We start from the raw sequence: 22,338 nt of genomic DNA, 5'->3' as shown, positions 1-22,338 counted from the left end.
ATCAAATTGCTCACCAGCCTCCTCTCCTTCACCTGATTTGGCCCCGAGCCTATTTGTGCCTTCCCAACAGCTAAGGCATTATTACTGATATATAAAGTCCTTTATTTATGATGGCTTTGCAGGAGTAACTCAAATTCAATAATAAAATTATTTTAATATATACAATTTTATAAAGAAGACTAAAAACATGCATTTTCTTCACTGAATGAGCAGAGCTCAGAACATTTTTTTAGGAAAAACATTCTTATTGTAGTCCAAAGATTTGTGTTGGAATATGATGGTGACTATATATTTTTAACAATTTTAATTTTGCATAATGTAAAAATGGGAGAGGTGCCTATAATGCTTTCAGGCAAAGAATATGGAAAAGTCTACCCTGTAAAGAGGCAAATAATCTCTCTGGTTTTCCTGTCAAGTAGCTCCATAGGTGGGAATGTTGTAGTGTACACAGATAGGATTAGGACTTGTGAGTTTGTCCAACTTTTATATCTTCATCACATTTAGTTAATACTTCTTAAAAACAGAATATAAATCGATGATACTCAAAGATACACATGTAGCTCTTAAGACTGGAATAACAATACACAATCATTGTCAAATATCACTTCAGAATCTCAGAAATACCCCTTGGCTTGGACCAAATGTGCTGTAAGATATTTTCAGTCAATAGCTTTGTGTCACCTTAAGATCTATGACTTAAAGTTCTCATCCTACTCTTCTGAAGTTTTAACTTACACTTAAAATTCCATTGAAATTATCCAGTTCAGAAGAAAAAAGCCATACTCTGTTCTTCATTGTTGTTATTTACTTTACTTTCATATAGATTTTAACATGCTGTTTCACTCTGAGAAGTAGCTGTGTCAAAATAATTGTGTTGCTTAGAAGTTTTTCTTATCCACATTCCAATACACTGTTTTGCCTCACTGACAAAAAAAAAAAAAAAAAAAAAAAAAAAAAAAAGTATGCTCATGCTGAGAAAGTTATCTAGCTTTTTATTTTTAGGTCCTAGGTATCATCAGCAAAATTGGTAGTGTGGAACCAGAAAGGTATTTCAAGCTCCTCTGTGACACTATCCTCCTCTCTTTCATCCTTTTGTCCAGATATCAGAGGTTCATGATTATAGTGAGAGGGAAGTAGATCAGTGCCTAGGAACCCAGAGACTCTGACCTCAGCCTTGGTGAGTTGGGGACAAGAAGCAATATTCATTGTTCATTTGGAGGCTATGCCATGCACACATGAGCTCTCTTACTAGTTGTCATCTGTAAATATATGTATATATGTAGGAGTATTGTTATTCTTGCCAAAAAAGTCAATATTGATCATGTATGATCAATTAAATTCAGCTGGAGGAATGACTTTATTGTACTGCAATACCTCAAAATATTTAAAATAATAGATTTATTAAGACTCTGAAAAACAGTATAACTGGAGTGACAGCATTCAGTGTTTTTAACAGTCTCTTTAGGTGTAGGGTTATTCTTTTGAATTCCAAGTTGTTTCTGCCTAAGATACTAAAAAAAGCCTGTTCTCTGAGCAGTGCTGATGAGGCTTTCTTTTTTATGTATTTTCTTCCTTTTCCCCTTAATACTTCCATACATACAGTTACTGTTCCACATCCCTTCTCTTGTAGGGGTTCATAGGAAATCCTGTAACTAGAGAGCTACCTAAATGTTGGTTGGCCAATCAGTGCATTTGTGTTGTAGAGCAAGTGTACGTGGTCAGCTGGCTGCTCCCAAACTACCTGTACAGGTTGTGGTTTTTTCTAAGTGTTCTCTGGGACACTAGTTTGAGACTCCCCTGCCTTTTTGTTTACCTTTCATAAAATATGTGGGAACTCATAACTGCTAATTCTTTCAACTTTGAAATTTGCAAGCAAATTTAGAGGTATGATAGAAATGACAGATAGTGTGCTGCCACATGAAAAGAAACTGTCATTTTATTAAATTGCTTCCTGTGTTAACCACAAGTCACCTTACTCTTGGATTGCTTCAATCACATAAAATATAAATCATGGAAATTGTAAAATCTTACTCCTTGCTTATGAATGAAAAGGACAAGTTTATTCACATTTGTTTAATTTGTATTTTTACATTTCTAGCTGTGATTTTCATTCTTTTATTTGGGGATTTCTTAAACTATTTTCTCAAACAAATGTGACCCTATTTGGTTTGTACTAGCCTTAAATACTATTGGAATGCCTCTATTTTTCTAGATATTTGCTCTGTTTTATGAAATGTAAACTACAGCTTTTCTTTTAAAAAATACTTTTAGTCCTCTCTACCCAGCCTTCTTTTTCACCATAAGCTCCAGGTCTGACCCACCATGTTGCAACATTTTGTTAATTCAAAGCTGCTTGTGTCTTATGTCTTTTATATTCCAATGTCCTCGGAAGGAATTCCCCTCAAACCACCACAAAGCTACAGGATGATCAACCTTTAAATCTGTGTTTTCTTCTCCATGGTGTTCATGCAAAATCTCATGACAGGGTGCTGCTACAGGGGCAGTCAGACCAACCAACTTTACTTGCCCTATTTCCCTGAGCTTTTTTTTTTTGTTTTGTTTTGTTTTTTTTTTTTTTTTTTTCTATCTATTCTACACCCACATGTTACTTTTATCTTTTACTTAATCTGCAAGGTGCTTGTGCCAGAGAGCATCCTTGTTCTTTCTGTGTAACATCTGTCCTGGTTATTTTGTAGTCTCTGACAAAGGAACTTGGGTATTGCAGCAAGGTTAATATTTCTGTAATAAGTGACTATTGGGAACCTAAAAATGCATGTGTTAAAATCTAAAATATTATTAATTAAATATAATATTTTTTTAATCAAAATGTTCTAGAAATTTTCAGCTACCACCCTCTTTGGTATTCATTTATTTTGATAATTGATCCCTTGTTTTTACTCAGACATGTATTCCAATGGAGCTATTATTGTCAGATTAAAAATATTGCATCCATTATAACAGAGCAGCAAAACTGACTCCACAGGTGCAGAGCAAAATAACATCTAGAAAAAGCTATTTTTTAAAAGCTGCTTTATCTTTGGTACAGTCCTTTGACTGCAGTTAGACATTATGTAGGATGTTTTTTAAGACTGCTCCATTTTCACCCACCAACTATCCCTAGTAATGCTGGGGAATGTAAAGGGGAAGAAGAGGAAATCCAGGCCTAGGTTTCCTTTAACTTGGTCATAAACAGACCTGCTCTGTGGCTCCCAAGAACAGTTACCAGCAATTTGTGAAAGAGTTACAGAAAACACAAGGGTCTGGACTCCTGTTTACTGACAGATTTTTCAATTGAAAGTAATAAGGCTTGCACAGAAGCAGATCCTTACGTGAAACATGACTTCTTTAATCTCTTTCTTCTTCATATCTTGGGTGTTTAAGACAAAGAGTTTTGGAGTTAGGATACTTTTGAAATGTGAAGTTCTTTACCAGACACTGTTGGGAGAGATGAGATTCGATTACTTGTTTCTTTAAGCTTCTCTTATTCTAAAAATCTGAAGGATACTGGGAGCTGTAGTCACAAAATTAGTCTACAGACTGGTAACATGCCCTCAGCTCCCCAAGTTCTTGATGAAGACCCAGTACTAGTTGACCACTACCATGAATTGTGAAACTAAAGCTAGAAAGAGATTGCTCGTGTCCCTAGACACAAAAACAAAGCTTTCATGTGCACTTTGCAGAATTGTGTTTCATATTCTACACTGAAAACTATTGTAAGCTAAGATAGTGTAAAGAGATTGAATTAAAGAGTTTTACTTAGCTTTTGTGAAATTGCTGAAGGACTGCCCTTCTGCTGAAAACCACTATAGCTGCAAGTATTTATTTAATATGAGTCACAATCCTGGACAGAGATGAATGAGACTGTTGCCATTGAACTAAGCCACTGCACCAAGGACTTCATTCTCTACAGATATTTAGAAGTCCTTTAAGCTTTATTTAATGCTTCATGTTTACCCTGTGGGTGGTGATACACTAAACAGGGTGCCCAGAGAAGCTGTGGATGCCCCATCCCAGGCAGTGTTCAAGGCCAGGCTTTGAGCAATCTGGTCTAGTGGAAGGTGCCCACTGCAGCTATTCTATGATCCCATGATTCCATGATTCTGTGTCTCAAGGCTCTGATTTCATCACAGAGATCCCAAGACCCACAGACTTCCACAGCTTTCAGTTCTACCTTCATTTAGTTAACAGATGTAAACAAAATTGTAGCATAAAAGTTGGTCCAGGAAGCCCTTAAAGAGGCTGCAGTGCAAGCTGAATTCCATAGAGGCACACGTTAAGATTTCTCAAGTTTACTTGCCCAGTTTGGTCTTCTTTCTGGAGAGGATTAAATAGCTGTGGATGTTAGGAAGCCTGATTGGAGCAGAAGGCCCAGCTCTCCCTCTCAAAAAAAAAAAAAAAAAAAACTCTATAGAAATTATTTTCATCCAGTCCCTCTATCAGAAATAAAAAGGCAATAATAAAACCTTTTCTTATGCAAACTTCTTTTGAGGTTTTCTATTTTGTTTTATTTTCTAAGGAATATTTGATTTTATCATCCTTTTTCTCCCTTCTGCTTACAGGGTTTTTGAATTCCCATTAAGTTTTCCAGTTTTTAGGTAATTGGGTAAAAATTATTCTTCTTTTTTCAAAAGGAGGCATAATAAAGCAGCTGGCTATTATCTTTACCTAAATTTACTTGAATTGAAAAATAAAAGATAATTTTTTTCCTCATTAGCTTTTATCAGAGTATAAGGCTGAATATGAAAGCATGCAAAAACTTTAAAAATCACTTAGAGTTTCAACATCAGAACTTGCACATTTGTTATCATTTTTTTTTTAAATGGTGGAGTGGTCCCAAGTCCATATTTAGGAGTTTTCAAATTTTAACCATAAACTCTGGTGCTAAAAGGGGAGAATAATTCCAAACTCTTTCTAATATTAAATTTACAATAACAATACTATCAGATTCACATGCAATATTTGCTAGATTTACTGAATTTTTTTTCTGTAGCAAAACAAAGCCCTATCATTTGATGTACAGAATTTTTCATTTAGAAAGTTTCAAACTATGTCCTCTTCAATATCTGCAAGTGTGCACAAAACTCTCCTGTAGACTAACCCTACACTGAGGCCAACATGGGTCTGAATTTCTGCCTCCAAAGCATGATTTCACACCTAGTAAGAATTCAGTTTGCATCCAAGCTGAGCAACAGGCACAGAATAGATATGCTGATGTCATAATGTAGTTTTACGAAAGCATCAAATCACAAACAGTGAAAGAAGCAAATAGAGTACTAGAAATTATTCAAAAAGGAATACAGGAGGGAAAGCACTATTATGCCAGTGCACAAATTCATTATACAACTACACTTTAGATGATTTCACTTCTGTTATATTATTTTTTAGATGTGAAACTAGCAATTGAAGAAAGTGCAGGGAAGGGTATCAGGGTTATGATCAAAGTTAAAGAACAATATCAATAGAAGGAGTAACTAAATACACCTGCACTCTTCATCCTGGGAAAGAGATGAGTGAGAAAAAATAAAACAAAAAATCTATAAAAATTATGAGTATAATGAAAAAGCATAAGGTGCTATTGTTTCCTTTCTTTTCCAATAGATGGCCTAGGTGGCAGGAGAGGAAGTAAGTTGCAAAAAATGTAAGGAGACAGTGCTTCACAGGGTTCCTTAGGATTTTACGTAGACTCAGATTTGACGTAGGCTCAAAAAGATCTGAGCAAATTAAGAAAACTGTTAAGGACTATTTAAAGCAACATTTGTAACTCAAAAAAGCCTCAGTCATAGTTTCTACCTGTAGAGATACACAAAGACCATCTGCTCTACTTCTTGTGCTCTGATGATATTATGGTCACAGCTAAACTTTGCTGTGGCTCAGCAGGGTTTCTTAAACGTATTACTTACACTGTGTGTATAAATATGTTAAGGGTAAAAATGCATTTTGTCACTTTTTCAGGTGTCTCTTGGAATGTTACCCCATTTAGTAGATTTTTATCTATAATAAAGAAACAAAACAAACCAAAAAATACCCTAACCCAACAGAAACACATTTTTATACTGTGCTTTACTATATCCCTTTCAGTATTGAGATCACTTAATCATTTTTGTTAAATAGCATATTTCTAGGTGCAGTGGTTTTATTTGACGTACGCTCTGAAATAGTCAAATTCTCTCTCTCTTAGAAAAAGGAGATAGATAATATGAGGCAGTAACAGAAAAACAGTTTACTGCTTATCTGTCATGTTGTCTATCCCTAAATTACTTAAAGATCCTCAGGGGATTTTGGACTCTTATTTGATGTTTTTTGTCTAAAAACACCCGTCTCACACACACACACACACACACACACTCAGAGACGTGCGCTCCCAAGATCACCGCAAGGCCTACAGCATTTCCAGTATTACCACATATAACTCCCCTCAGCTGTAGTTTCACTTAAAATGCACTCATTCTATGTGTATTCTTTGGATTTTCCCTTTAACTTTGGGCCAGATGGTGCCAGTGGGAGCTCATAATGTGAATCTGTTCTCACAAATAAGGAACTTTTGAAAACAGTGCCCTTCAGTGAACTGCTGTAATATCAAAGGCTGCTGAAGCTTTCTTTTACAGAAACAAGGCTTGGTTTTCTGGTGTTGAATGGAGTGAGAACACAGACTTCTTTTTTCCAGGTCTGAACATAAAGATGGTACTGATTATCACCAGCTTCTGCACAGCAGTGCAAGGCTTATTTTGTATGACATGGACCACCATGAGTATCGACACCATTTCACTTCTCTCCATTCAAGTTGGTTTTTTTTTTATACACTTTGGAAGCTCAATGTATAAAATACATAGTACATAAGCATGTAAGTTCAGCAAATCAGTTTTATTCAACTTTTTTGTCTGCTTTCTTCTACTCTAGCTTTTATTCTGACTTGCTTGGTAACACAGGCAAGAAGCTGGTATTTCAAAATAGAGAAATGTACTTTTGTTTCCAACAGGTGCAGTAGTTACTGCTTCAGACCAATATCATAATTAAAGCTATGCTTTAGCACCCTTGCAAAGTGAACAAAAGGAGCTTCCAACACTCAGTGGTACACAGTGGGGAAAATAAAACCATGGCAATTATCCCAAAATAAGATTTCGCAGTGATCAAACACAACAAACGTAATAAATTTTCTTTTATCTGGAGTCAAGGATACTCTACCTAGTAGAACTGAAAAGGAAATTTTAGCTCTGTTAAGACAGCCGATATTCAGATGTTTTACTTTATCTAGCAAAGAAAGTTTCAAAACATTCCAGAGAACAAACATTTTCAGGAAAGATCAGTTAAGCAATGAAAGTATTTTTCATTCTGAAATGGTTCAGATGTATTTTGTATCCACCTAAGCCAGTATTGTGGCTTACAGGAAAAGCAACACAGCTCTCTCTCATGCTTTAAAAATTTGACTTCTCAGCTGCCAGGGACATGTACTTTAGCTAGGAGCATTCCTCTTTGGATAAACTTGCTGGGATATATCATGTGAAACACAGTCTAGCCAAGCTGAAGTGGGGTGATGTACCCATACTGTACTACTTCAGTGAGGCTCCATGGCTGATTAGTAGAAGGCAAAATTAAATCATCCAGACTGCAATCTGTTGAAATGGATAGCCATAATCAGGAAAGATAAGTTTCACAACAGAAAACAATTTGTCAATATACTTTGCCACTGACTCATTGATGGGGAAAAGGTGTGTTTTGTTTAAAAAATGTCTTTACTCAAGGTCATATTTTAAATATTGATGAGTATGAACCAGGGCCAATCACTGACCAATTTCCAAATCTTTTCTTATGTTTAGCAACTTGGAAATTATACGCAATCTTTTTGATCTCACTTGTTTTTTGATATAAGGTTACACTTCTCACATGCATGAGCATTGACAAGTGGATCTCAAGATATTCTGCAATATTGAGCACAAATACATAAATGTATTAAGACATCCTTTGCAAGGATATAAACATTAGTTAAATATTCTACTTTCTTTTGAATGTTTTCAGCTGCATCTGTTGGCAAAAAAACATTTTCTTTGGAGAACAACCTTTTTATTTTTTCTGTGTGTTTCCTTTGTTTATTTTTTCTTTGCTGGTGTTTATAAGAAGTAATTTACAGTACTTCCACATTCCCTCTTTCCCAAATTTCAGGTTCTTCAGAGGCCTCACACTTCTTTTATTTTCAATGTTTCATAAGTGCAGGGTTTTGAGGAAACTGAATAGCAAATAAAATAAAGGGAAAGCTATATTTATCTATTCCTTTCAGTGTTGCATATGCATGTATTAACAGTGACTTTTAATAAAATTTTTATTGATTCTTGTGTTTAAAATCTTATCTTTCCCAGGAGTTTCCAAAATTCTTTCAAAAGTCATGCTTTTGACATAGTTAAAGAATAAGCAAGGTTTAGAGATTCCAGGAAAACGTCTGTTTTCAAATACAGTGCGCACTCATCTACACAATGAGCCAAATCCTTTTGAAATTTTGGTGTTGGAAACTGTATTTGTGGTATGGTTTCATGTATGCATAACACCCAGTTCTACTTAATCTTATTAAAAAACTGACTAAATTTTCATTCATGTTGCTAGAGGGATAGGGTAATAGTATTTTTTGTCATCCTTATTGGACACACACTGTCAAGTTTTGGAAAATGAGGGGGTTTGCTTGTCAAGTTTACTTGTTTAACTAACAATTTTCCTACAAATTGTTCATATTCTTATAAGGGCTCAAATTTACTGAGTTCCAGGCCCTGTTGCTGGGCAATAACACAGAGTAGATCACAAAACCTACCCGTATCAAGGCTGACATTCATGTGTACTAAATTCTGTTTCTGTAGGAAATTGTCTTCTTTCAACAAAAGCTACAAAGGAATCTGGACATGGACACTGTATTTAGATACTAGGCACCACGTCACAAAATGCTTTAATTTGGAATGAATAAAATTTATTTCCTCTCTCAAATTCCCACAGAAATCCACAGACTTTCTGATATGGTCTTCTGATAAGTCTTTCTTCAGTTAAGAATATCTTTGGCATTCTACTTGAGAAACAGCAGTAGTATAAACATTAGTATAGTTTTCCTAGATAACATGTACGAGTTTATTTCAGACTGGCCAGATTTCTTTTCCACACCTATGTCTCTTCTCAACTGAAAATAAAAGGAGGACTAGGTTGTTTTTGGTGTCTGTAGCGTACAACACAATAAAGTGCTAGCTATACTGGAAAAATTCTTCCATTGTGTTATCTTATTAAGTAATGCACAAATAGTCAGCATGTTGTCTTCTAACTCTTCCTGGTTTATGCCTCTGTGTGCACGTGCACATCCACAAGGAATCATTCCCTTTTGCAGCATGTCCACTTTAACAAAGCTGTTATAAAGAAGAAACAGACTGAATCAAGTTCCTAGATTCTAAACATTCTTTTATTCCTACTTGCTCTTCCCTTTGATCTAGCTCCAAGCTGCTATTTTGAGTTGGGTTTTGGGTTTTTGGTTGTTTTTTTTTTTTGGCATTGATACCATGTTCAACAAATAGTTTGGCAAGAATCAGATGATGTATTCTCATACCAGAATACGGTTTGTGAGGACTTGACTCCAGATGGGCATCAAGTGCCCACCAAAGCTACTCTAACCCTCCCCTCCTCATCTGGGCAGGGAACAAAAAATGCATTGAAAGACGTAAGACAAGGACAGGTAGATATTACTCACCAATGATCATCATGTGCAGAACAGACTGGATTAACATGTTAATTAATTTATTTATTTGCAATCAAAACAGAATAGAATAATAAGAAATAAACTCAAACCTTAAGACATTTCTCTATGGCCCTTCTTTTCTTCCCAGGAGTAATTTTAGTCACAATTTCTCTCCCTCCTCCTCCCCAGCAGCACAGCGTGATAGGATATGGGGGCTGTGGTCAGTTCATCACACATTTCTGTGGAGGAGGAAGAGGAACGATTCCTCATACCTTTCTCCTGCTCCAGTACAGGGTCCCAGGTATATGAGCTCCTCCACTGTGAGACTCCCAAGTTCTTAATGAACTGCTCCAGAGTGGGTCCCTTCCAGGGTGCAGTCCTTCAGGAACATTACGGGTCACCCATGGGATCACAGGTCCTGCCAGGAGTCTGCTATGCTGTGGGCTTCCCAAGGGGTCACAGCTTCCTTCAGGCATCTGCTTACCCCAGCAGTGCTTCTTCCTGGGCTGCAGATGGATTTCTGCTCCCCCATGGGCCTCCATGGCTGCAGGGGCTCAGCTGCTTCACCCTGGGCTGCACCACAGGCGACGGGAATCTCTGCTCCAGTACCTGAGCACCTCCTGCCCTTCTTCCTCACTGACCTTGGTGTCTGCACAGCTGTGCCTCTCCCACCTTCTCCCTCTCTTCTCTCACGCAGTTGCTGTTGGGAAGGGGTTTTTCTCCTTCCTAAATCTGTCCCTGCAGCTGCCACTACTGCTGGTTGCCTTGGCCAGTGGTGGGTCTGGCTGGCGTTGGCTCTGTCAGACACAGGAGAAGCCTTGGGAAGGTTCTTTCTTGAGCCCCTCCTCAGTCACACCCCCACCCCCCTTACCACTACCAAAATTTTCCCAAGCGAAATACAAAGGAACAGAATATCATTTTAAATGTGGCTCAGAATGTCATTAAAAAGTAATTACTAAAGATCAACATTTTAAAGCAGTATGCCCTTAATAATTTGCATTCTTGATACTGGCCAAGTAGGTCTCTAGACTGCTAATTTTCATTTTTAAAAAGTCTTGCAGAACACTTAGAATTCTAATTGATGGAGGAAGGCTAATATATCAGTAACTAAAGAAAGGTAAATGGGATGACCCAGACAATTACTGCCCTGTCAGTAAGACATTGATCTAGGCAAAATAATGGAATTACTTGGGTGGGACACAATTAATAAAGAATTGCATGCATAATTAATACCAATGAACAATTAACATGAAATTTGTGCCTTTCAATCAACTTTGATACTTCTTTTGTTGTTTTTTTATTAAGACAGCAGTAATGTTAGAATTTTCTGTAAAATAATTTTCTCCTGGATCTAACATTATCTTAGAGTTTCATCAGCAATGTGGAACAAAATACTATCATTATTTCAGCTTTCAGAAAAAAAAAAGTTTATTAGAGAATAAGTAAAGACTACCTTTATATAATGTGGTCTGAATTGTCTTTTTAAATTCCAAATAGGTCGTGTTCCTGCTTGAGCAAGTATAAAGTCATCTGAGGATAAACTATATGTCGTTGTTCGGAGATAATGACATGTAGATATTACTGTAGATATATGTAGATAGTTGTTAAAAGATTTTAGTTTGGGCTTCTGTAAAAAACTCTTGGGACTGTGGTAAATCAGCTACTTACCTTGAGCTCATAATGGGTGGCACAGAGGACTGACTATTTGAGACTGCAGAAAGAGTGTAATAATTGAGTAATAATTGCTTTACATATTTTGCCTTTGGTATCTGTTGCTACATAAGCTGTGTGTTTCTAGAATATTAGAGAATTTCTTCATGTTCCAATTGAAAAAAAATATGTGGAAGAAAAATTAAATTGTTTCTGAGGGATGAAAATAAATAGTGGATTGGACAGTATAGCTTATAATAGAAGAGTCCTTGAGATGAAACTGAAAGCTTAGGGGAAATGGCTTGTTCATAATCTAGAATATCAATATGGGAAAGAGGAGCTTCAGAATAGAGTCTTTTCAATAAAGCAGACAAGGAGAAAATAGCATTCACCAGCTAAAAGCTAAGGCTAGGGAACATTGGCTCCAAATGAGAAGTACACATTCAACAGTGGCTCTAAGTGGCACTTTCTCATAGCAGTAGCAAATTTTCTATCAGTGGAAAACAGAAATGGAGATTGGCAGCTTTACTAAAAGCTTCTTCTGGTTCAAAGAGGCATTAATTCAGCAGAGTCCTGTTATGTACAAGAGGAGGCCAAAAAAGATGGGCATAGTGATCTCATTTAGCTTTATTATCCACATATCTGTTAAGTGCATGCAACTTTAATGCTGCTGCATAATATAAGAATGCCATCTCTTCACATGCACATTTCTCTTGCTATGACTGTAGGAAAAGAAATCCAAAACCCGGCATCTACTCTGTTCGTGGGTATCTGAAGGATGGAAGCTTCATGTGCACTCCTCCCAAACAGTATTTTTCTCCCTGAGTACTTTCCCTTTCCTGGCCAAGGACATTCAATTTGCCTTAAATTAGACTGATATTCCATAGATTACACTGAAAATGAAAAAAGTTTTAGGAATGTATGTTTTCCTCTATGTTACCATATCATCCTTTGTAAATTAACTTTCTTAATGCTCCGGTCCTAATCATCTACTCACTGACCTGTTCCCTAAACTGATTACTTACTAGAAAACTAAGATTTTAACCACAATGTTTCTGTTGCAGGGTAGGCTCTTGAGGACATTATGAGACATCAGATTACAACTGGCTGCTTATTTTACATCTTACCTCAGAGCTAATGCTGAGTCGTGTTACTTGTGTAAAAGTCTCATCCTCAAAGCGTTAATAATCATCATTAGCTCCTTTCAGCAAAACCTTTAAGACATTTTTGACTTGATGATAGGGGTTAAATTTCACTGAATTTAGTAGTAAATGAGGGCTCTTGAGGGAGCTCATTCTCAGTGTCTGAGGCAGGAGGATGGAGAGAAAATCTCCTACTGAACAAGGCCATCAGAGCACCTCTGCAAAGACCTGAGAACTCAGGGGAGCTTGGTTGGGGCCCCAATGATCTAGGCAGTACAGTGTGGGTAGGACTGTACAGTGGTGGTTTGCTTGCACAGTCATGGAAGCGGCAGACATAAGCAAGCTCTGCTCTCAGGTATCATTTCTTAAAGACTGTCTATAGTAGAAAGTCCCTGGTGCTTTTTGGGGTGAATTTCATGAATCCCTACATATCCCTGCTATGGTTACTGCCTGGAGTGCCAGACAGCTCTGTGGAGAATATGTGGGAGAGCCTGGCCTTTACAGCTGTAACCAAGCACAGAATATCCCTTCAATCATGCTGGAAAATCAGAGCTGAGGAGACACCTTGCTCAGCCACATTGATTTTGCAAGCAGTTTTTTTTATATCTGGTGAAATGACCACTCCCTTCTGCTACTGTCTAGCCTGCCCTTCTGCAGCAGGCCATGCTGTTCCTCACCTGCTGTATGGTGTAACCAATCTACGTACATGCATCCTGCAACTCATCTCTGTGCAGAGATGTGTTCTGTGCTGGCACATGGCCCTCACTACACTTGGTGACAGTCCTTAACAGCCACACCCTGTTCTAAGGAGCTCGAGTGTTGAGTTTACAAGCTCATGCAAGACTGCTCCATCCAGTTGGCCAAAGTGATCTTTACCTAAGCCAAGAACAGCCATTTTAATATGAGGGGTATTAGAGTACTTCTCTCTCTGTACAAAGTGGTCCATGGGGACCCTGAACTTTCTTTGGAAAGAGATACCTGTGCAGCATTTGGTTGTATCCTCAGGAGTGAAAGGAAAGGAAAACACATCTCCCATGGAGTGGGAGGCAGAAGGCACTTGCACTTTTTAACTCCATCTTTATGAAGTCCATCCTGATTGCAAACACAAAGCAATCAAGAGACCTCTTACCTGGCCTGTCTGGAGACAACAGTGAGGTCCCTGCCAGTGGGTTGCTACCACTTACCTGTGCACATGTCAGCTGAAAGGTCTTTTGCTCATTCCTGGTTTTCAAATATTCAGGTTTTGCCACCTCACCTGTTACCATCACCTGTTCAAGTGCTGTTTGGGCCTGGAGCAAGGGACACAGCATCACTTCCAAGTGCAGCTGTTGCAGCTTCAGTGGGCGCTCTGTGGCAGTGTTCTGTGTGGCGATCTGGGGCATTGCTCCCAGAGGGACAGATTTGCTGGAGGTAACCAAAGCAATCCCAGGAGGCTGGTGACTCATGCAAGCTGTGATTACAGTTTTGAGGAATGATGAGTTACCTACAGTCTTATAAAGCTCTTGAAAAATTAAACCGTACTAACCTGTATTCCCTCCAGGCTGATCATTCTCATGACTGGCATTGTGGCATGGTGTCCTTCACACAAGAAGGACTGTTCTTTGGGAATGAATGAGCTGGTGGAGATGTGTTTGGAGAGGATGAGATCATTATGCCCTCCAAACACCATTTTTTTCACTTCTCCAGAGAACCTATTGTCCAAGGGCTCACACAGGCTTACACAGGCCAGTGACTAACATGACTCTGGGCCAACTTCAGAGAGCCAACTTCAGAATATTTCTAATATATTATTACTAAAAATGAGTTGTAGATTTATCAAAAATACTATTTTCCTTCCTTCCTTCCTTCCTTCCTTCCTTCCTTCCTTCCTTCCTTCCTTCCACCCCTTCCTTTTTCTTGTTATGTCCTAAAATTGTTATTAAGGAAGTTCATTCTAACACCTACTCCTTCTTACTTGGAAAATTTCTGGGGAGGTCATGTATAGCCCTTCCACATTCTGTGAAAAATGGCAAAGTGTATAAGAATCTTCTGGTCCACAGGTAAAACTGTGTGAGAGGAAATGCTGTAAAATTATGGTGTCAAAAGAAAAAGTGAAACAATTTTCTACATTATATTTAAGTATATTTTCACCAGCTGAAAATTCATTTTGGACTCAAAGTTGTTCTTTTTTTAAATTAATAAAAAGTTTATCTGATTGCTTCTAGTATATTTAGAGCAGAATGATTTACTTAACTGACATAAAAATAGTCACTAGATTTAATGATAATAACAGAACTCTTATGACTCTCAGTTCATGTGATCTCCATATGCCAAGGCTTACAACTGTAGTATTTCAATGTACTAGTGCTACCTATTCTTAAGTAGAGCTAATATTGGCCTCCTGACCTTTAAATTCATCATGTTGAGCAGGCTAATCTACCTCTTCATTGTTTAGCTTTTACAGTAACAAAAATAGATGTCATTTCCAGTCCTACAAATATATTTGGAGTCAATCAACTGATGAGTTGTTACTACATTTTATTGTGAGCTTGGACAAGTATTTCAGAATGCTTCCTAACATGCTGGTTAAATATATCTTATTTAAAAATAATCATACATTAATTTTCTCTGACTTGCATAAATTATGTTTAATAATGATGTATTTTTGAACAAGAGATTTTTGATAATATATTTACTAGCTCAATTTCTTTAAAAATCACGAGTTACAGAGCAATCTGTGAATGTGAACCTAGTTCTAAATGAATTTTTTTTTAAATATGAATGGAAAAACTGATTGCGATTTCTTCTAACAAAAATGAGTGCTGCTATTTTTAATTACTCAACTACAACGTCTAGTCTAAATAGAAGCTAATTTTTTTTCAAAACACTTTAGCATACAATAATGGTAAATGTTATGAGTTAATGATCCTGTAGAAATCTTATATTACTTCATCTTCATTAGTAGAAGCTATTAATGAGAAGAAAACAAAAAATAAAATGTTAGGAGTCACATTTTCTCTGCCTTAGGGACTTGTGACCCCATAAGGTGATATCACCAGGTTCCTTCAGAACTATTTCATAAGCACAGATGAAAAATGCAGGAATTAGAATTAGCATCACTTTTTAAGCATTAGCTGAACAGACAAGAAAAATGTTTTATGATACTTACCTATCCAAGATTATAACTAATTACAATTAAAACCAGCAGCATAAAGTCAGAGATGTTTCTCTGCTAGCTATGGTACTGATCTTTTCACATAGCAGGGCTGGAGTCCAAATTCCTCAACTTTCAAAAAGCCAAAAATGCCTAAAGTACTATCCAGAGTACTGTATCTAGAGTACCACGTATGTGATGATTTTGTAAATACAAACCCCAGACAAATGCTAAAATGGATGATAAAGCAAGTCAAGCTTCTCTCCCACTATAGTACAAGAGTATCCAAAAGGAAACTGCTAGTTGTCCTAAGAAACAGGTATTATCTCTTTCGTGGTGCTTGCACATAAGCTGAATGTTTGAAATTATAATTGTTTTATCATTCAGATGCAGATATGCTTTCTGTATCCTGCAGAGTGGAATGTCATCTTGGGTAGAAATTTATATGTATACCAAATTAATTGGGTGGCTCCAGGAATCATGGAATGTAACCCTGTGAAGGTTATTGTACAGGTTAAATGGTACAATTTCTGATGCAACTACTAATTTTTATTTTGTTCATAATTAATGGTCTTTGGAAAGATAAGAGGTGTGTAGGGTGTGTTATTTTAAAACCTATAATGGGTTTCATATTGTGCAGTCAAATTCTCATGTAGTCTGAAACTCTCTCATTGCTGAATCTTCAGATAGATTAGATCTTTAATTGGACAAGCCCAAACTTAATTTGCTATTGAAAGCAAACATATAATTTTAAGAAACCAATAAATATTTCCTCCATTTCAAGTTTATGGTGTAATGGCTAGTATATCACTGCATATTGCATATCTGCAATACAAAATAGGAAATTAAATGCAGAATTCATTTATAGTAGGTAGAAGCATGGAAAGGCAGATATTCATTGGTTAACCAAAATGAGTAGAAATTAAAGACTGCAAATTAAATATTATGAAGGAACTGCAGTTGTAGTTTTTCCAAGGGAAGAGAGAGGATGTGTTACTCAGAATATAATTACATAATTCAAAATAAATTTCTATTAAAAAACACTTCTCCATTCAAAGTCTGGAATTGAAATGTAGCCCTTTTATATCAACATATTCAAAGAGTATCAAATGCAATTTATCACAAATGTTTGTTTTGATACCTCAAAATCCAAGCTTTCCCAAGCCTGCTACAACCAGATTGACCAATCAGTATATATGGATGTGGTATGGGAAAGAACAACTCCTTTGGGAACAGCTTTTATGCTATCAGGGCTTGTACTTCCATCTGTTGGGAATGGATTCAAAACCATTTGGCACTGTAAACATGTAGTTGATAATAGTTCATGTTGGAATCTGAATTTAGAAGAAATACTAAAATTGTTAATTTTTGGGGTGACAAAATTAGGGCTTGTAGTAGAAGCAGAAAGTTGATACTGTTTTCTGGTCTTACCAACAACACAGAAGCAGATATTTCATTTTAACAGTTTGGGTACAGAAATTGTACAGAGCACTCAGTCTTGTTTTACCAGGCATTCCTGTGCTCTTCCTCCACCCGGCAATATGATCTGGCTTTCATGAACACAGTCTGTGAGTGAAACATCAAGTTCAGGTGACCAGAAAATGCTGTCAGTCAACTTTACTGGTTGTCTGGTAGAATCATCCCAGGGAAGATAGGACTAGAAAAGGACTCTGCCAAGGTTTACTTAATAAAGATTTTGCATCATTAGCTGCTTATTCTGAGCAATGACAAATCATGGAGTGAGCTGATCAACAAGCTCGTTCTTGAGTATCCCTTGAGAACTCTTTGATCAACAAGGTTCTGCTTCTTAGTATGGGTGGCTTCTGTATGTCCTAGAGGAGCTGCCTGTACTTCTTTACTTGGAGAGCTACTTTTGCAAATTTAAATAGCCAATTTTGGGGGTTGCAACATCAGACACACAACTGATGTGCAATTTAGAAGGCAGTTGTACAAGTACCCTCTCCTTTCAGACTTAAAAAATAAAACCAGTCTCTCAGTTTTATTTTGTTCTTCTAGTAACTACCCTCAAAGGTTTCTAAACTATTATAAAAATCTGTCCCAACAAGGCTTCGATTGCTGTTTAATCCTTGAGAACATGCTTGAGAGCTCCCAGGGATTTTCGGAGGACTTGTCTCTTGTTTATGAGTTTAGAAACTGCAGTGCTTGGACAAGGAAGATAATCGGCCTCTGTCGCTTTTTATTTGGTGTGAATTACGGCATACAGCATATACTGCATCTGTACAAGGCATAGCTGCAGCATAGCTGTGAAGAGATGAATGAGCTGCAGGACTCCAGATAAGAACAAATAGCATACCATAGAGTGAGGGCAAACTGTGCTGAAAGCACATGTGCTTATGCTAACCTACACTTGATGAATTCAGATTACGCTCCGCAGCCCTGAGTGGTGTCATGCTCAGTATCACATCTGTCATCTCAGCTCCTGACAGTTGTGGTGCACTTCGGGGCTCTAGCAAGCAGAACCAGGATAGCAAGCACGACTTGCATTGCTCAAGAGTAAGCTTTTTGAGTTTTCTAGGAGAGATCCGACTTGTACACTGAGACACATCAGAAAAGGGACCTATGAAAGCAGTGTGGGGTCCAAAAGCAGTCCCTTGCACTCCTGAAAAAGTGAACTGGGGAGGAATCTTGCAGTCTTGCAGGGCAGAGTTCAGTTTCTGTTACATGAGAAACTTTGCTTCCAAAACAAGAGTGTGACAGTCAGTAATAGAAAAGGATGATATTCTTTATTAATACTTAATATACAGAAAACAGATGTAAAATTCTGAAAGAGTTTATTAGTCAATTTTGCTCATCAAAAGTGAATTCAGTATTTCAATGCATTATCCAGATGTAAATCTGTGACACAATAAAATACAGTTTATAATGTTCACAATTAATATTAATTTTATATTATTTCTTTAGAGAATTTTTTTCTGAGAGGCTAAAATTGCCTATTTGGGATTACTAATATTACCAGCATAAAGCATCTGGGGAATGATCATGAATTAAACTCAATGTTTAGGCATGCAATTTTGTACACTTGTAATGGGGATGTAATTACTTTGATTTAGACAAACCATGAGTTGAATTTTATCTAAATGTTCTCTTTCCCCAGATGCCACAGAAAACTAGTATTGATTTGTCTTGCAGATGGATGGAAGCCATGACAGCAGCTACGACACCTTGGGAAAACCTGCATGGCACATGTAATTAAATGTGACTCAGATGTAAGACGAGAAAGCATTACAGTAACACGAAATGTTACCTTCCTAGAATATCCTTCCTTTGATGATGCATTTGGAAGGGCCAAGGCTGGCATGTTTCAGCTCACCAATAGATTGCTGTGGCTTTTAAAAATTTTAATATTCACTGCTTTGTGAGCAGCTCTGATTTTGTTCAAGTCTTAAGTCAGGCAGATGCTTGTATCATGGGCAAATATTGGGGAGATGAAAATAAAGAAAATGTTTCAAGAAATTTTCCATTTGGTAAGGTATGTTGAACACAGAGAATGATATTTTTGTGACAGCATTGTGTAAAATATTGGTTACACTTATCTAAAATCTGAACCAACCAATTTATTATATACTTTCTGATTTCAGCTTTATTAGTTTTGTCAGCATAAGCATTTATTTGTTTTGTGGAAAGTGCATTCAAAGGTTTTGAAAACCTGACATGTTTTGTTATCACAAGGACTTTTTTAAAATTTAGGCATTTTAAAAATTTATTTTCTTTGACAGTCTACCTTTTGGATTAAAATTTTGAATGCTAGTCAGAGCAATAAGAACTCTAGAGTCTTAAAGCCTTTTATGAATTTCAACTTAACAGACTGTTTTAACTTTCAGATCAAAGGAAATGCTATGTTTGAACATTTGCCCCCTTTTCTCTCTAAAATATTTTTTTGCTTTCCAAAGAAACAGATTTTTTGTCATTAGGATATAACTTGTCCTCTCAGTTGAGTGATAAATTATCATTTACTCTCTCAGTTTCTTCTTCCTTTTAATTCTTTGATAATGGTCTCCTCTTTCTTCTTGGATTTTGGCTGTACTGTTACATGCTGGGCCTGCATTTTAGTTAAATCTGGTTCCTACCAAACTCAAATTCTTTTTACAGTGGACTTTGTGCAGTGTTGGAATTAACTGATCAAGACCCATCAGTTTTGCTTCAAACTCCATGTCAATCTGCCAGGAATAAAGGTAGTCAGTTTTCTAAAAAACACTCAGGTCACGCATAGACACTGCTACACATATAGTTACAGAAGATGTAAGTTAAAAAATCTATCAGCCTGAAAACTAAGTAGATCTTACATGTCTACAAGTGTTGGTCACTAAACTTGTCTTTTTCAGTGGTATTATATATCTGATTCCTTCAGAAGCTTTGAAAATCTTGGTCAGAACAAACACCACATTTTTCTGTTGATATTTTTAACCTCACCAGCTTGCGTATCCTCTAAACTCTCATCTGTTTCATCTATTTAGGTGTAAGTGGTGTTTCACAGCTGATATTCTGTCTCCAACTTATACTGCAATCTTTTCCTTTCTATGACTGCAGTAGCCTTTGAGACTTCATTCAGAATGTCACTGTAGTTAGGTATAAGCTATTGTGTTTTATGATAAGGCTGAACCCTAATTAAACACAAAGGAGAAAACTCTTCTATCATTACTGTGACAGACTAGTGAGTAGTGACTAGTGACAGTTACTAGTTACTGTTACTAGTGACAGACTTTGAATTTATAAAATAGAATCTCGGCTTTCAGATACTTTAGCACATTTGAAAGCAACCTTCACACATCCTCTTTAAAATTGTTATAAAATTTTGGTTATAACAAAAGAACACTTAGAAGAAAGCATTGAAAATACTCAGAATGGTTTAACTCATCCAAGTACTTATGGCATTGTCTGAAGCCATCACATTGTACATGTCAGCCATTTCAAAATATATCTGACACTCTGTAAGGTGAAAAATTATTTGCCTATAAAGAAAACTTTGTGAGTTTGTGACATTTCTCCATTTTTTCCCATATGAGACTTTAAAAGCTTAATTTAGCATGCATCTGAATCACTCACTGAATCATGGCAATGATATTTGGTGCATAAATATTTTTTGTTTTCTTAGAGCATGTGTGCTATGCATCCATATACTCTACAAATTTCAGTTGGTAAAAATATGGAAAAGAGCAGAAAGGGCTTTTTTTAATTTTTCTCCACCCTATGGAAAGAATACTATTTAACAATTTGGATAATATGTGGCCACTTGCTCTTCCAGTGAAGTACATACATATACCTAAGCATATTTCTATAAGTGATGCAAAAATGTTATCTGAGGTTAAAATATGAAAAAAAAAAAAAAGCACTACCTGTTGTCACTTATTTAAATTAATGAACAGAATATCTGTGAGCTGTTATTGTAGGTTAATGTCACATGATTACCCTTCAGGTTAGATATAGAAATTCACTTTGACAAAGTAGTCCAAGACAGCTTTAATTTTTCATTGCCAGCTTTTCATGTTAAAATTCTCTGGATTGTTGAGGCATGCAATAGTGCCATAATAAACACTGGAATCAGTTTCTCAGTATGTACACATCCAGAATTTCAGTTGGAATCAATGGGGTTTCTTTGTCTTCAGTACAAAGTCGTTTTGCTGAAAGCCAAGTTTTTCCTATTAATAATGTTTTAGTTTGTATTGTTATTATGCCTGATTAGCCAACCAAGTCTCAGTGGCCTCTGGACCTAGTGGCAGATGAGATGGCTATTTAAATAACCACTTTCTATTTGTAACTGTAGTTTTGGAGACAGAGAAGAAAACAGTGAGTACAGTTACATGCTGTAAGTGTCCACATTTGTTTGAGTGTAAGAGATGTGCCTACTGTACTTACAGTTGCCAGTACCTGCCATAAAGTACAGCTGCAAATAAACAGTCTCTCTAAACAGGACCGGCAGGCTCAGACCATTTTAAAGATCTCCTTTGTAAGAAAAACTACCTGAAATAATTAACACAGTAAAAGTGCCTTTAGTTTTCTTTGCTAATCACATGATAGTAATAAAAAATGCATACATACTCTGTATGTATAGCATAACTAGTATTCTAGCACACTGCATTTCTTATGAACCTGTTGTTTTATCCATATTTCTAGTCGTGCTGTTTTGTGGGAATCAAAAATCTTTCAAGGTTTTTTCTGGCTTCTGGGTTTCATTAAAACACTTTATCTCTTTCTTTCAGACTCTAAAAAGGAGAAAGAATCACCTTTGAGCTTTGCATTCAGGGTTGGACGCCTGCAAAGATTTTTGCTTCAAACAAATAAAGTCACTCGGCTAATGGTACGGACCAATGACCAACAAAGCCGTTTGTGCAGCAATCATTATGGCAGAAAATTCCCTAGTTATTTTCAGACACTGTGTGTGCATTTCAGTCACAATGTATGTAAATGCATATGTATATGTATGTGTAGAAGCATTTTGATAGATGATGATAGATAGGTAGACAGATAGGATAGATAGATAGATAGATAGATAGATAGATAGATAGGATAGATTAGATAGACAGATAGATAGATGATAGATAGATAGATAGATAGATAGATAGATAGATAATAGATAGATAGACAGACAGACAGACATCTGTGTAAGCTTTAAATGACTGGAATAACAAACTTAATTGCAAGGTTTTCTCTTTGTTCCCAATAATATATTTATCCCTGCACTTGTTTGACAAAATAAG

The sequence above is a fragment of the Pyrgilauda ruficollis genome, unplaced genomic scaffold (assembly GCF_017590135.1).
Source record: "Pyrgilauda ruficollis isolate IOZ18807 unplaced genomic scaffold, ASM1759013v1 scaffold130, whole genome shotgun sequence".
NCBI classification, from domain to species: domain Eukaryota; kingdom Metazoa; phylum Chordata; class Aves; order Passeriformes; family Passeridae; genus Pyrgilauda; species Pyrgilauda ruficollis.
This window is presented reverse-complemented; position numbering follows the sequence as displayed.